This window comes from Dendropsophus ebraccatus, chromosome 10, assembly GCF_027789765.1.
Source record: "Dendropsophus ebraccatus isolate aDenEbr1 chromosome 10, aDenEbr1.pat, whole genome shotgun sequence".
Taxonomy (NCBI): Eukaryota; Metazoa; Chordata; class Amphibia; order Anura; family Hylidae; genus Dendropsophus; species Dendropsophus ebraccatus.
In genome coordinates this window covers 80,032,816-80,048,511 of record NC_091463.1, presented here as the reverse complement: position 1 = coordinate 80,048,511, position 15,696 = coordinate 80,032,816, and the positions used below count along the sequence as shown (strand labels likewise).

Below are 15,696 nucleotides of genomic sequence, written 5' to 3'. Positions count from 1 at the left end.
GAGAATATAGGAGAAGGATCCCAGGCGTGGATAAGGTTTCCTCAGAGGATGGTTACCCCTCCTGAGAGTTTAGCACTGCATACTAGAGCAGGTAACTTGGTTGGAAAAATGCTCTCTGGCTGTGTCTTAGTCCCTCCACACCAACTGACTAAAGAGCTTCCACCAGGAACTGACCCCCCTTTTATAGGGGCAACTAAGCTTCCCTGTGATTGGTGGGGTTGTGGAAGAGAGGAGAGAGAAGAAGTCTAAGAGGTAGAAAAGTGAGGGAAAGCAACTGCACCTGTGAGCCTTAGAGCCAGAGCCTTAATGCAAGATCTGCAAAGGGTCAACTGCGATCAACCGACCAATAAGAGATTTCTCGTTCTTTGGCTGATAACTGGTATTTTAACACAAACTAATTGGCAGTTAGGGTGATGAAAGTCAACCTCTGTAAAAGCACCCTTAAAGTTCCCCATACACCTTTGTCTCTTCGATGACAGGTTGCTCAGCCAATCACTGGCTGGGGGCTGTCCTGTCTTGGCCAGTGATTGGCTGAGCAGCCACTTACTGAACAGAAGCCGAAAGCCTTGCTGCATGATAATCAAGCTGTGTGTAAGCTAATTTAACGAGCGCCGATCTACTAGATCAGCGCTCTCTTAGGGCCCTATTATAGGGGACGATTATCGTGCAAAAAATCGTTACTTCATTCGAATTTAAACAATACTCGTTGGTCACATCTTTTGAGCCGAAGCTAAAATATCCGTTAGGGTGCGTTCAGACTACAGAATCCGCGCGGAGAAGTTCCAGCGGAGGATTTCATTGCTCGTACCAGTTTACGGCGGCGCGCCTATCTGTCCGTGCCATAGACGGTCGGATTCCGCATTACGCCGAAAGAACTGACATGTCAATTCTTTCGGTGGATAGCAGAATTGGCCTGCTTATAGAATGGTGTCTATGGAGCTGGCGGATAGGCGCGCCGCCATGAACGGGTACGAATCACGGAATCTGGCGGAACTTCTCTGCGCTGTTTCCTTTGTGTGAACCAACCCTTAAAGGGCTTGGCCACTTTATAGTAAAATTGTTCAGTGTACAGTATTAGAAAGTGTACTCACTGTATATACTGACAGCAGCTCCCTGTGTACCTCATAGAGCTAAAATAAGACTCCCCTCCTCCAGGCTGTGCTGTCCTGCTCTGTGGTGAATCTGTCCATAAGATGGCCGACATGATGGAGCATGTGACCATGCTCCGCCCCAAGTATCCAATACTTAGCCTGTATATCTCTATGGAGGACACTGGAGGCAGGGCATGGTCACATGCTCCTCCAAGTCAGCCATCTTATGGACAGACTCACCACAGAGCAGGACAGCACAGCCTGGAGGAGGGGAGTCTGATTTTAGCTCTATGGGGTACACAGGTCGCTGCTGTCAGTATATACACTGACTACACTTACTAATACTGTACACTGAACTATTTTACTATAATGTAGCCAACCCCTTTAATCGTTTCCTATAATTCCACATTCGTTGTCTAATGTAAGTGTAATTCGTCTGCTCATTTGCTGGGGTCAGTCGGAGTAAACGATTGAGAAACAATCGTTAATAAGGACTATCTTTCTGTGTAATATGGTGAACGATTTTAGGTAGCTCTCATTTGTGATCGTTTACCGTTAATCGTTAAAAATTGGTTAGTCTTATAGGACCCTTACACTACGTGGTCGGGCTATGTAATATGGTCCTTATTCATCCATATGGAGTAGAGCTAAGAATTAGAATATATTCTTGTAGACTCAGTAAGAACAATGGAGGGAAACTGGAAGAAAACAGGACGAGCGATAAGCAAAAGATAACAAACTATTACGGGTGGCATTGAAATTAAAACACACACATACCGTCCATGGACATAGATTCCGGATACCAGAAGATGAGGTATTGGTGATGTTCTCATTATCCGCTGACCTATAATGTTTCCCTATCACACAATCATTCCGCTCTTCCCCCTGAGGGATCATCTTACCTCAGACTCAGCACTTCTCCTACCAGACAATGCTGCTGATATCTTTAGAGTATTTATGTCATCTCCCTGCCAAACCAATATGTCCTCTTTAATATTAAAACAATCTCATTTCTTCATTATGACTGCTTCCGGAGATATCTCCCAAAATAGACTGTCTGGTAAAAACTGAACAGGCGGCCATTTTGTCAACTAAACAATCTTCATGAGTCAAGTTTTATCTCTGGATATCTTAGACATCTCATATAAGCCCAAAGCGAAATACCTCATGCTTGAGCGACAACACCGGCTCCTGGTGAATTCTTATTGCAAAGACGCATCTACATAATAGGTTTTGCATCTTTTTTGGCTTTTCTGTTAAAACTGTGAGGCTAGGATATATACATTTTTTTAAGGGGGACTTTTTGCCGATTCCTTTACGCGACATGACAGGGCAGCTTAAAAACACTGCCCAAAGTGTATGGCTGTTCATTTATAGGTACACATCTCTCTATGAGTGTAGGAAGAAGTCAGGAGGCTGAACAATTGGTATTACAGTGATCTTTTCTCTGCACTAGACCACCATGGCTACGGATATTAACCTCTTGAATGTACTAGACCACCAGGGCTACAGACATTAACCTCTTCAATGCACTAGACGACCTGGGCTACAGATATTAATTATCTTCACCAATGCACTAAACCACCAGGGCTACAGACATTCACTTCTTTAATGCCCTAGACCACCAGGGCTACAGACATTAACCTCTTCAATGCACTAGACCACCTGGGATACAGACATTCACTTCTTTAATGCACTAGACCACCAGGGCTACAGACACTAACCTCTTCAATGCACTAGACCACCAGGGCTACAGACATTCACTTCTTTAATGCACTAGACCACCAGGGCTACAGACATTAACCTCTTCAATGCACTAGACCACCAGGGCTACAGACATTAACCTCTTCAATGCACTAGACCACCAGGGATACAGACATTCACTTCTTTAATGCACTAGACCACCAGGGCTACAGAAATTAACCTCTTCAATGCACTAGACCACCAGGGCTACAGACATTAACCTCTTCAATGCACTAGACCACCAGGGATACAGACATTCACTTCTTTAATGCACTAGACCACCAGGGCTACAGACATTAACCTCTTCAATGCACTAGACCACCAGGGCTACAGACATTAACCTCTTCAATGCACTAGACCACCAGGGATACAGACATTCACTTCTTTAATGCACTAGACCACCAGGGCTACAGAAATTAACCTCTTCAATGCACTAGACCACCAGGGCTACAGACATTAACCTCTTCAATGCACTAGACCACCAGGGATACAGACATTCACTTCTTTAATGCACTAGACCACCAGGGCTACAGACATTCACTTCTTTAATGCACTAGACCATCAGGGATACTGACATTAACCTCTTCAATGCACTAGATGACTTGGGCTACAGATATTAATTATCTTCACCAATGCACTAGACCACCAGGGCTACAGACATTGATTTCTTTAATGCACTAGACCACCAGGGCTACAGACGTTCACTTCTTTAATGCACTAGACCACCAGGGATACTGACATTAACCCATTCTCTGCCTAGGATTGCAGAAATGATTCCTTATTTTTGCCTTAGACCAACTATGATGGTGACATTTAACACATTCTGCTGCTCTGCTCTGGACAGTTCCTGACGTGGACAGAGGTGGCAGCAGAGAGCACTGTGTCAGACTGGAAACATAACACCACTTCCTGCAGGACATACAGCAGTTGATAGAGGAAAATGTGAGATTTTTAAATAGAAGTAAATGACAAATCTATATAACTTTCTGAAACCAGCTGATTTGAAAGAAAAAGATTTTCCGCCGGAGTACCCCTTTAATGCATAGAATGTATGGGCTCCCCAGTGTACCCATAAAATCAGTTACTAAGTAGGACTTTGAGACACCGGCCATCATCTCTAAACTCCTGTATTCTAAGTCTTCATTTAAATATGACTCAAAGCTAAGATTATTCTCTAAGTGCCTGAAGAACCAAAGGTTGAGGACTGGGCACAGTGTGCAGAGGAGATTACATTGTGCTTTGTGTGGCTGCATGAAAACCAGGAGAGACAGCAATTGCTGCTGCTTTACCGGAACCTGCTTGGCCGCTTTTTCTAAATAAATTATTTAGTATTCATGGTGCCTAAAATATGATTAATTAAGATTGTGATCATCCATCAAATAGCATGAAACAGGATTAACATGAAAATTCAGAAAGTTCCTCAACCCCACAGCTCAAAGACACCTTCAGACCATACCGGACCGGAGAGAGACAGTGTCCTGGGAGCTATCTAACTGTTATAAGACTATTTCTGGACTGATACTTTTACCAAGTGTTCTCCAATAGCTTAACATATCCTTGAAGTTATAAAGGATGACTTTACAGTGGTACCTTGGATTAAAGAGTAACTTGGTTTAAGAGCGTTTTGCAAGAAGAGCTCACAGTTTTTCAAAATTGTAACTTGGTGAAAGAGCATTGCTTTGGTTTAAGAGCTCCCTGTACTGGGTGGGAGGCGCAATAGGGGAGGGGATGGTTCGCAAAGCGGGGTCTACGGCCCTGTACTCTGACCCAGGAAGTCTCGCTCACCTTCCAAATCATAGCAGATCCACTTCAGGCTGGGGCTTGCATCAGGGGACAGGACCGTGAAGGTCATCTCTTCATAGCTGTGCCCACATCTGCCCTGCTCATTCCTTCATGCTCCCTGCAGTCTCTGTCAGCCCTTGTGTTTCCCATCCTCTCCATTCCTGCTATAATGTGCCTGCACTTACACTCAGCTATACACACTGCTACTATAATGTGCCTGCCCTTACACTCAGCTATACACACTGCTACTATAATGTGCCTGCACTTACACTCAGCTACACACACAGCTGCTATAATGTGCCTGCACTTACACTCAGCTATACACACTGCTAAATAGACAAGTTTCTCTCTCTGTCCTCCTGCAAAGCTCTGTGATTCTCACTTCCTGATTGGCCTATTCTGAACACACACCCCTTCCCCATTGCTGTCATGTGACCACACAGACCTCTGACAGCAGCCCTGCTTCTTTATTCTAGCCAGTTGTACTACACTACTGCATTATGGGGATCTGCAGCTCCATCCTGTATCTACAAACTGCTGCTGTTTTTTTTATTCTTATGCACTTACTATACATTATGGGAAAATTACTTTGGTTTAAGAGTACAGTAATTTGGATTACAAGCACGGTCCTGGAACGGATTATGCTCGTAATCCAAGCCACCACTGTAGTCTGTTAACCATCTTGTGGGCCACCGAGAAGGCATTGGTGAACAGCCCAAACAAGGACCAAAAATGACTTAAAGGGGCAGTCCATAGTAGGGCATATGAAGTTCATTGAGCAAAGTCTCCTGCTCAGGATTTACCCTTTAGAACTTTTGAATGGACTGAAGCCATGTTGTCTTATAAGAAGGACCATTATGAATGACCAACTTGTAATACTCTATTTACCCTGTAGTGGCCGCTATAATCACTGTTTCAGAATCTGGACCTGCAGCGATAAACTGATCGCTTTCAGACCAAAGGGATTTTGTGTGATGAGAGGTATATTTTGCTACAATGTTTAATTGCAGGAACAATATAATAGCCAGGGGTCCAGGTTGCTTGGCTCAAAGGATTGTCTGAATGGTATAAACATTTTTGCCATGAAAATATATGTCTGTTCAGGTTTTCAGCCACTGCATGTAAATATATACAGCAGGTAAGCATGGACTGTGAGCAAACATCTATCTAGGAAAGTACAGGCCATTAAATTAAAAGTTGTAGAACTCAGGACGATGCATATCACTATGACAGAGGGACTATTTGGCCCTATTAAAGGGGTTATCCAGCGAAAATCTTTTTCTTTCAAATCAGCTGGTTTCGGAAAGTTATATAGATTTGTAATTTACTTCTATTTAAAAATCTCAAGTCTTCCCATACTTATCAGCTGCTGTATGTCCTGTAGAAAATAATTTATTTCCAGTCTGACACAGTGCTCTCTGCTGCCTCCTCTTTCTTATGTTAGGAACTGTCCAGAGCAGCAGCAATTCCCCATAGAAAACCTCTCCTGCTCTGGACAGTTCCTGTCTCGGACAGAGATGGCAGCAGAGAACACTGTGTCAGACTGGAAAGAAAACAACATTTCCTGCAGGACATACAGCAGCTGATAAGTATAGGAAGACTTGCAATTTTTAAATAGAATTAAATTACAAATCTATAAAGCTTTCTGAAGCCAGGAAAAGATTTTCACTGGATAAGTCCTTTAATGGGTGTATGATACACAGTACAGCTCTCTTTCTGTGTTGCATTCCCTTGCTTACATAATTAGAGCCTAATGAATTATTGGGGCTCTGTAGTTTTGCCTACAGATTGTGATTGTGTAGGGTTTTTCATGTGATTAGCATTACCAGGCTTCATCACATGATTTTTTGGTGCCTCGACCAGTCTGATGAAGCCTGGTAAAACAATCACATAGCAAAGCCCAGACAGTCAATTCAGACAAAACCGACAATCAATTAGGCTCTAATGTATGTAAACAAAGAGACACATCAAACTGTGAATGTGTGAACACAGCCTAAGCGGGGGCAGAGTTAGCAGTCACACCTTGGCCCTGGTGTCTCTAACACATAGAAGACACTTGTATTATAAACAGCACATAACAGTTTGGGGTCTGGTTACAGATTTTTCATATGAATAGGGACCCTGCTGTTGGAAATGATAGTCCTACCCCTGGCTGTAAGGGCTGATAGAGAATTTATTACGGAGCTCAGTCATGTGCTATCATATAGTGACGTCATACGGTGCTTATTGTTGTGGGAGTAGAGTAGCTTTTTTTATTGGAAGGGCTTAAAGGGGTATTCCACTCAAACATAACTTTTCATATGTTGCTGCCCATGGTGAGACCAACAATTCTTTCCATACTTGTTATGTATTCAGTCGACTTCCCTCAATTCTCAGCTGCTGCTTTCAGCTGAAGACACAAGAAACTGTGTGTGAGCTCCATCTCCCTCCTACCTTCCAAGAGGGCTGATGTAAACAACATTTATCTGCAACTTTGTAATGCTGGGAGGAATAATCACAGTGATTTAATCATCAACTGGATCTCAGTTTAACCTTCCCAGCATTACAAAGAAGTTACAAAGTTGCAGATAGGGACTTGTTCATATCAGCCGTCTCGGAAGGGAGCCGGGAAGAGGGGAGACAGAGAGAAAAGCTCACACACAGATTTTTGTGTCTTCAGCAGAAAGCAGAAGCTCAGAACCGAGGGAAGGAGACTGAATAGATAATAACAAGTATGGAAGGAATTGTTAGCCTCATCATGGGCAGCAACATATGGAAAGTTATGTTTGAGTAGAAAACCAATTTAAGACGCTGAACATTTTGTGCCTGTAAATGCCTGAGATCCAAATCCCATAGTGCGTCTGCCAATATCAACACTGCAAGAAACAATTGCTATAAAAAAGGAACAACTCAAAAAGTAGCTCTCCAGAATTATATTAATATAATTGTTATTCTTCCAAGAGTCAACGCTTTATTAAGGTGATTCCTTAAGTCCATGGTCTCTCACCATTGACCTTGACTTGGCATTAATAGTCAAATAATTTGCAAGATTTGTCACATTTGCAAAATTGATCTCTACCTTGATCTGTGACTTGGGCCTGGCTTAAGGGGTTAACCCAAGATTAAAAGTTATGTCCTCTCTACAGGACAGGGGATTACTAGCTGGTCATGGGAATATAGGCTAATTGTCCTTGATGTGAATGGGGCAGCTGGATGCACGCTTTGCCTCTGCTCCACTCACTGTCGATGGGACATAGTTGAGTTCAGCACTAGAAAGTCCCATAGAGAGGGAATGAAGCTAGCACAGGGCTGCTCCATTTTCTTGGAGGATATTCGCCCTTCATTCTCATGATAGTTTGGTGTCCCAACAGTTAAACCCTTACAATCAGCTACATAACTTTTAACTTTGTGATAACCCCTTTAAATACGACAATATTAAAAAGTTAAATCCCTATATATTGAGTAGAGACTAGTGACAAAATAAAAACAGCATTTGAATCAAATTTTACTTCAAATTCCGCTCTTTTTATGTTTTTTTTTATCTTTGGAGTGTTTGCATACAATTTTTTTGTTTTATGGAACATTTTGGATTTTTTTTTTTTTTCATTTCGTTTTCGTGTATTTATGTGCCTTTTATACAAAATACGTCTTTGCTTGCAACTTTTAACTCTTTTGACCCATTTATGTACAAAACGCAAAAGAAAACTCTTATTCTTTTGTGCATTAGGCAGCGATATTGGCCCAGATATCTCAAGCTGCCTGAAACACACACTGTCTGTTTTCCCCCACAACATCCAATCACAGCTCAGGATATATACTGTACCAAGTTCTGGTAAAATGAAACCTGAGCTGTGTTTGGTTGCTGTGGAAAGAATCAGAGAGTGTGGGTTTTTAGGGATCTTGAGAAATCTGTCCCATTATATTCCCAATATGTACGATGGATTGTTTAATTGCTATCATGTGATGCCTTTAACTATCATGTGATTGCTTTATTTGCTATCATGTGATCACTTTAATTGTTATCATGTGATCCCTTTAATTGTTATCATTTTGCACTATAGACCAGGCATAGATTACCTATCTGTACACGTCTCTAGTGAATTCTGTGACACCCCTGAGATTCGGCAGGGCTGCCCTGCTCCAGCCCCCCAGACCGAATGAAAAGAATGTTATTTTCTAATGACCTTTAAGAAGCTCCGGGAAGGTCACCGCTCCCTCACTGGCTCCTGAGTTCTTTTCATTAGTTTTTCATTTGCTTGTGGACTTCAGCCAATAATGGATTCTCTCGGTCACACTGGTGATGCAGCTCTCTACACAGCTGAGCGCAGACTCCCATCCTGCAAAGGAGAGAAAGGCGACTTTTAATTGCTTATTTACTGTAACTCTTTACGTTGTGGTGTGAATTACTCCAGTCTAAAAGATATTAAAGCTGCCTCCTAAACTGCACCATTCAGCCAAAGTAGAGCATTATCTCTAATGGTAAGATTCAAGTCTAATATACCCGATACAGGTGGATAATACATAGAGATCAATGTGATTGTGGCCAGGCTTTCTGGGAGGCAGCAGGATTACCTTATGTCCATCCAATTCATAGACTTATCGGGAAGATAAAAAGACCACCGGGGTTTACAATAGTTATTAGATATAAGTTATAAGTTAATAACATAGCGTATCCAGTATAGGCGTGACATCACCATGTTATCCAGGAAGTGACATCACCATGTTATCCAGGGAGTGACATCACCATGTTATCCAGGAAGTGACATCACCATGTTATCCAGGAAGTGACATCACCATGTTATCCAGGAAGTGACATCACCATGTTATCCAGGAAGTGGCATCACCATGTTATCCAGGAAGTGACATCACCATGTTATCCAGGAAGTGAAGCCTTGATGCAGTAGTAAGTGCAGGGAAAAAGCACTTTATGTGCATTTCCCGTAATTGGTGTATATTGGTAATTTGTATAACTTTTGAGGGGGGCAATACAATACTTTAATGATAACGTTTCACCAAACTTCTCCTTTAATTCCTCCACTACTCTAGGCCATTAGGACTATTACTATTAATCATTTCATTGTCTTAGACCCACTGAGATATTCCTATGAAATATTTCATTATCCTAAATCTCCATGGATGTTACCAGTAACCCATTTACTATTGTAGGACACTATGGAGAATACCATTAACCCTTTCACTACCCATAACTAGTGTTGAGGTGACCTGTCAAACTGCTCTGAACCCAAACATTTGGTGGTCGATTCCCTAGGGCTGCCAGGAAAACATGGATACAGCCTATGGCCTATGGCTGTATTCATGTTTTCCAGCATATTCTACAGCTGCAGGGATCAAACGCCAAACACGAAACCCAAACCTTTCATCCTTTAGCTACCCTAAACCAGTATTAAGCTGACCATATACTATAAAAAAAAAATGTCAACCAAACCTTCTGATTTTAAAGTTTATATGGTTCTTCTAACTCTTCCCCAATGGCCTATGTCAGGGACGAGAAAGATCAGTTGGATATTAACCCTTTAAGGACATGGCCCATTTTCGTTTTTACGTTTTCGGTTTTTCCTCCTTGTGTTTAAAAGGTCATAGCACTTGCATTTTTCCACCTAGAAACCCACAAGACCCCTTATTTTTTGCGTCACTAATTGTACTTTGCAATTACAGGCTGAATTTTTGCATAAAGTACACTGCGAAACCAGAAAAAAATTCAAAGTGTGGTGAAATTGAAAAAAAAACCGCATTTCTTTTATTTGGGGGAAATGTGTTTTTACGCCATTCGCCCTGGGGTAAAACTGACTTGTTATGCATGTTCCTCAAGTTGTTACGATTAAAACGATATATAACATGTATAACTTATATTGTATCTGATGGCCTGTAAAAAATTCAAACCGTTGTTAACCAATATACGTTCCTTAAAATCGCTCCATTCCCAGGCTTATAGCGCTTTTATCCTTTGGTCTATGGGGCTGTGCGAGGTGTAATTTTTTGCACCATGATGTGATCTTTCTATCGGTACCTTGATTGCGCATATACGACTTTTTGATCGCTTTTTATTACATTTTTTCTGGATTTGATGCGACCAAAAATGCGCAATTTTTCACTTTGGGATTTTTTTTGCGCTGACGCCGTTTACCGTACGAGATCAGGAATGTGATTAATTAATAGTTCGGGCGATTACGCACGCGGCGATACCAAACATGTTTATTTATTTATTTATTTGTTTACTTTTATTTAAAACCTGGGAAAAGGGGGGTGATTCAGACTTTTATTAGGGGAGGGGGCTTTTTACTATAAACAACACTTTATTTTTTTTTTTTACACATATACTAGAAGCCCCCCTGGGGGACTTCTAGTATATACACTGTGATCTCTCATTGAGATCTCTGCAGCATAGATATGCTGCAGAGATCCATGAGATCGGCACTCGTTTGCTTTCGGCTGCTGCAGCCGAAAACGAACGAGTGCCGAGCCGAGGACGGCGCCATCTTGGACGCGTCCCCGGCCGGCATCAGTAACGGAGATCGCTCCTCCGGGACAAGGTCCCGGAGGAGCGATCTCCCCCACTAGACACCAGGGAAACGTTGCCTCCGGTAATCGGAGGCAGCTGTCAACTTTGACAGCTGCCTCCGATTAGCTAATTAGCGGGCACGGCGATCAGACCGTGCCCGCTAATAGCAGCAGTCCCGGGCTACTCGCGGCACCCGGGATCGCGGGACTTCAAAGCGGGGCCGCCGCGCGGCCCCGCTTTGAAGTGCAAGTGCGGACATATGACGTACCGGTACGTCATATGTCCTTAAGAGGTTAACATGGCTGATCTTTTTGCATTAAAGCGACTCTGTACCCACTTTTGGTCCCCCCCCCCCCAACTACTTATACCATCTTGTAGCTGATGTGAAGTACTTTCTTCTGGTATCTTTATCTACACTGGTGGTGCTTTTATGAGGGCGAAATTCATACTTTAGTACAGCTGTAGCCGTGTCAAAGAGGTGTTACCTAGAGCGATCGTGCCCTAGGCCAGCGCCGCCTTTGTGGTGTTGGTCTGCGTCTCTCCCTGCCTCATGTTCGACCCTCTGTTCTGCCGCACAGTGTTATCTGGAAGTGCGCATGATCCCCGCAGCGGCACTGCAATGACGTATGCATGTCTGCACCGCCTCTGTGGTGTGTCCTCTAAGCGCCGCCCCGAGCGCCATTGCGCTCCGATCCAGCGCAGGCGCAGTGACGCAACCGTCCTTCTCCAACTAGCCTGGTGCGTCATTGTGCTTGGGCGGGATCGAGCGCAACAGCGTGCAACGGCAACACCTCTTTGACACGGCTACAGCTGTACTAAAGTATGATTTTCGCCCTTAAAAAAGCACCACCAGCATGGATAAAGATACCAGAAAAACGTACTTCACACCAGCTACAAAAAGGTATAAGTAGTTGGGGGGGAGGGACCAAAAGTGGGTACAGAGTCGCTTTAAAGGCACTGGATTTCTCCATTAAAAACACATGCATGTTCAGCATTCATCCATTTTACTTGGACAAGTCCTCTTGTTCTCAACCACAACCCTATTTGCTGCCCCCTTTTGTTTCGAGAATATCCTTGTACTACAACACCATCTTATACACGCTCTTCTCTAGCACTCATGTAATGAACACCAATATGATAGTAAAGACCGACACACAAGTAGAGGAGAAGGAGTAAATCCAGATGGAATTCTGCATAATGTTTCATATCCATTCCCTATTCCAGGGGTGTAGATACTTGGGTGTGACCCCTACGGGAACTCTTGTGCTAAATGCAAAGTTCAGCATTTTGTTCGGCTCCTTTTTTTTTTTTCCCCAGAACGCCTCAGAGCAAATACACAGCAGGCACAACCCATTACTACGAGCGCAATGGGAAAAACATACGCCTGGTGTGTGACTGCGCTGGGACCATTAAGAGACAATCGTATTTGAAGTGGCAATCCGTTTGCAGACACCGGTGCAGTTCTATGTTGAGGTTGACAGGTCACTTTAATTAAAATCTATGTACAAAGAAGCAGCAATGTGGTTCAAAGTCCCTAAGATGAAATGAGAACAGAGAGCGATAGTATTGATCTGACCTGTATCCTCCATATGCGTAATGCAGTAGTGAACAACTCAAGGAGCTAGCCATTAACTGGAGGCCGTAATGAGGCACGTAGATGGTCTTTCGTGATCTCTAATGTTTTTGAAAATTTTCGTTTCCTTTAAATTTTACTCCCCTTGAAGAGCCTCTTAAGTGCCTGTTGTTGACATTCATAGCCACATTACGTTCATCAATACAGGTCAGGTACAACAACAATCGGAGGGTCAATAAATTCAGCACAAAATGTGTTCAGTCAATGAGGATCTTAAGGTCAAGGCTGAAAGCAAATTTACATTGGACGGAGTATTCGGTCTGACATACATGTATTGATCTAGACCACATACAGACTTAAAGGGGATTGTCTCATTTGAAAATCACATATTTAAATCATTTTTTAATAATTTTTTGTGATTTTTTCCCCCCAAAACATTCATATTACTATTTATATCGTAAAATAATGCTAAAATATTGCAGTTTCCAGTCTGGCTACTATGGCTAAAGGGATTATCCAGCGAAAATATTTTTCTTTCAAATCAACTGATATCAGAAAGTTATATAGTTTTGTAATTTACTTGTATTAAAAAAAATCTCAAGTCTTCCCATACTTATCAGCTGCTGTATGTCCTGCAGGAAATGTTTTATTTTCAGTCTGACACAGTGCTCTCTGCTGACACCTTTGGCCGAGACAGCAACTGTCCAGAGAAAGACAGTTATATACAAAACCGAGACATAGTTCCTGTCTCGACCAGAGATGTCAGCAGAGAGCACTGTGTCAGACTGAAAATAAAACATTTCCTGCATTACATTTAGTTGCTAATACGTATTGGAAGATTTGAGATTCGAGATTTTGTAAATTCGTAAATTACAAATGAGTTGATTTGAAAGAAAAAGATTTTCGCTGGACAACCCCTTTAAAGCTAACCAGTTCTGTCTGTGATGATAATGAAGAGTATGCTGGAAAGTGATCTGTATAGTATTACAGTGATAGCTGACACCAGGAGAGAAGTCAATAGATGAAGTTCATGGCTCAGCCTCCCTCTCCCTGGGTCACATCGTACGCTCTGTAACCTTTCCTCTCCATAGTTATGGGGCAGGTCCTGGGCACTTTTGTCCACATCAGGGGTGGATAGCCTGTGGCTGTTCAGCAACCCCTATCCAGCAGTCAAATCCCCTATGATCTCCCAAGAAAGTGAAGCTGTGGTCATAGTTGCTTACTGCTGCCTTATTTATAGTCTATGGGAGCAGGCCCACAGGGGAATAGGGGAATCCCCCGATGGGCCCTACCCCTTCATGGGTTCCTGAGCAGGAGGTGGGCCTCCCTGTTTAGCAGCTTCAGGATGTCATATAATCCCTCAGCACTGCTGCACATGCCTGTAACTTACTGCCTGTATATAGTAACCTGAGGTTTCATCTTACTATATAGAGGCAGGGAGTGACCAGAGTGACATGCAGCAGCATGTAGTGCGCAGAATTAGCGTAGCTCCTCTCCTGTCCCCTGGGACCGTCCCCCACCTCCTCCTCTCAGGCTTCCTCCATCTGCTTTATGTGCTGCTGCTGTCAGTCAGGACACAGGAGGCCCCTAGAATCAAATTCCCTGGTGGGCTCAAGGTACCTCAGTCCGACACTGTATGGGAGCTCTCGGAGATAGTCAAGTGCTATACAAAAGCCAATGGAGCGGCAGTACTTACATTTGACCACTGCTCCATTTTGGCCTAATAGGACATTTTACACAGACACAATTCTTCCAATACAGGTTACAAAAACTGTAAACGCATATTACATTTAATCCTATATATCCTATATATTGAACAAATGTAAGATTCTTATGGAAAAACACTTGTTACTAGAAGACTATACTAGTCACCTACCTATATGAGGTTAACCATACATGAGTTTTATTCATTCCCCCCTATTAGCCCTCTGTGGCCGCACACGTACGTGGAGCGTATGTCTATGTCAAAATGAGATTATGTCGTAGGGTCAATACCCAATGTAAATATTCAGGAGCTTTCTCATTTTCTACAATGATCATTTCTTCTAATCGGAATTGACACTTTTTCAATCCCCATTACAGAAAGCGCCGATACATCACCAGCATGGTCATCCCTGAAGTGTTGGGAAGGAGATGGAATATTGACAACATAATTTTTAACATCTGGTAGATGTCTCCTAATTCACGTCTTCAGAGGGGATGATGTGTAACCTACGTATTGCTTCTTGTATAAACTGCACAAAGTCATCGCATACAAACGTAAGGGATCTGACTGTATAAAGCCATTGCTGTTAACCCTTTTTCTGGTACACGACACATGTACGTACAGGTAATACTTTTTTTTTTTTAACTGGATATAAAAAAGAATAAATTCAGTCTTCTGTGCCCTGGATCCCATAAAATATATAGGGGGAGATTTATCAAACATGGTGTAAAGTGAAACTGGCTCAGTTACCCCTAGCAACCAATCAGATTCCACCTTTCATTTCCCAAAGAGTCTGTGAAGAATGAAAGGTGGAATCTGATTGGTTGCTAGGGGCAACTGAGCCAGTTTCACTTTACACCACGTTTGATAAATCTTCCCCATACACTTGGTCATCAGGTGGAAGATTACTCCGGGTTCAGCACTTATTAAGGCCAAATAGCGGTGCAATGGGTCAACACTGACTTTAGAATTGGTTACTATTGGCTGTAATGAATGTACTTTCTAGGAGGTCATAGGATAAAGAGATTATATGAGCACCGTCGTTACGAATAAATAATTTTAAATCGGCAGGGGGGGTGGTATACTACATCTTTACAATTGAGGGCCAGTCACTAAGGTCTTATTCACACGTCCTGTAAAGTTGTGCGTAATTGCGGATCCATAATCACGGCTCAACTTAGAGCACATTAATTTATATCGGGCTATTCACAAAAAATTCTGTTCAGTTAAAAAAAAGCACAGGTCCTAGTGCGGATTGTGATTGTGGTATGGATTACCAATAGAACTCTACAGGAAACTATTT

The 15,696-nt window shown here is 42.6% G+C and overlaps 1 protein-coding gene across 1 annotated transcript in view; it reads right to left on the bottom strand.

Moving 5' to 3' along the window:
* The window catches only part of LOC138766159 (leucine-rich repeat and fibronectin type III domain-containing protein 1-like protein), a 328,536-nt gene that overhangs the window by 216,271 nt on the left and 96,569 nt on the right, over positions 1-15,696 (bottom strand). The window contains exon 2 of the mRNA XM_069943537.1: positions 8,780-8,932. The gene's annotated coding sequence lies outside the window, so the exon portion shown is untranslated. The remainder of the gene's footprint in view (positions 1-8,779; positions 8,933-15,696) is intronic.